Here is a 1,434-nt window from a genome sequence, read left to right as displayed (position 1 = left end):
CAGCGGTGCTGCCTAAATGATGTCTCGCAAGACAGCCACAATATTTTCTGCTACCTAATTTACGATGTTTTAAGCATTAGGGGTTTGGCGACGTGGCGAGCGGATTCGATGTTCAGGGTTCGATGCTAGCGCCACAGCTTTTACTACCAGATGCCAAATGACAATCAATCGGATATGTGTTTGCACTAGTGTTTTGGCGAGAGTGTCAACTATAGACGAACAAATCATTTCGAAAAACTAGCAAATTTGCATGCAAAGCTATATGATACGAGCGCTCTCTTCTCGTCTGCATTAATTCAACATAAGCAGAAATTCGAATAGTAAAGCAAGTGGTGAACGGTTAAAAAGTTAAGCCCAAAAATAAACACAGCCATTATAAATCATGCGTAGAAAGAGACAATAGTTTTTCATCTAGTTCTTGCATCGATGATCTGCTTAGTTAGCGTCAATCGTTGTCTCAGCACATTTGATTTATCTAATTGCAACAGGACCAGGCTGTCCTAGAAAGTAACGAAAACGGAAGCTCTCAGAGGTAACAAGACGTAGTCGACGGTCGACAGTCGACAACACCAGAGCATTCAAACTATAAACGGTAGTTATAAAAATAGTAATAGCGTATACTTGGCGATTTACGGGAGCATTCGTAGGCTCGTCACTCGAAACTAGCTTTCGCCATCACAGCCGCCATAGATGGATGTTTCTGCTTAAATTGTCTAGGTACAAAATGTTTCTTCAGCTTTCTGTAGACGTATGGAAGGCGGATGAAAACGATTTCACCACGCGCCTATATAGAGATTGTCGCGCTAGTATACATGTGTTAGTTCATTGTGTGCCTTTCCGCGCAATACGAAGGAAAGCATCATTTTTTTTGATGGCACATGATGGCCTGGCCGCGAGCGAAGCGAAGATGACGAATCAAAGCGCAGCCAGCGACAACATTTATATAGGCTTCGCTTAAGGTGGCGGTGGAGAAAGAAAAAAATGGGAGGTTCCCGTTACAGCAGCTGCTACAGCAAGAACTTCCCATTTTTCCAATGTCTCGTCCCCAGTTACAAGAGGTCAGGACCCGCTGCTGTGGCTCCAGTGCGCGTAGATCTTTCCTCCAAATACTCTGCGTTTATCGTTTCCCCACGAAGCGTTCTCAGGCACAAACAGAGTGGCCATCCCTGATTCACCTCCCGTTGTGATGACCCAAGCCCGGCCATTTGCGTGTGCTCGAGGTTCGAAAATTCAACAACTAAAGGAGACATAGATAAACTAAATAAAAGATATTTTCGAAAAGACGCGGACCTTCGTTGAGCCTGGTCATTTCGATGCCGATTTCAACAGTAAATGAGGCTAGGTGTCAGAGTAAAGGCTGTCTGTTAAGTGTTTGTTGCGCAGGTATACATCAGTAAAATTCCGGACCGGCAAGTTAATCTGTGCGGGTTGCAG

The sequence above is a fragment of the Varroa destructor genome, unplaced genomic scaffold (genome assembly GCF_002443255.2).
Source record: "Varroa destructor unplaced genomic scaffold, Vdes_3.0 BEIS01000004.1, whole genome shotgun sequence".
Taxonomy (NCBI): Eukaryota; Metazoa; Arthropoda; class Arachnida; order Mesostigmata; family Varroidae; genus Varroa; species Varroa destructor.
Note: the sequence above shows the minus strand (reverse complement) of the source record.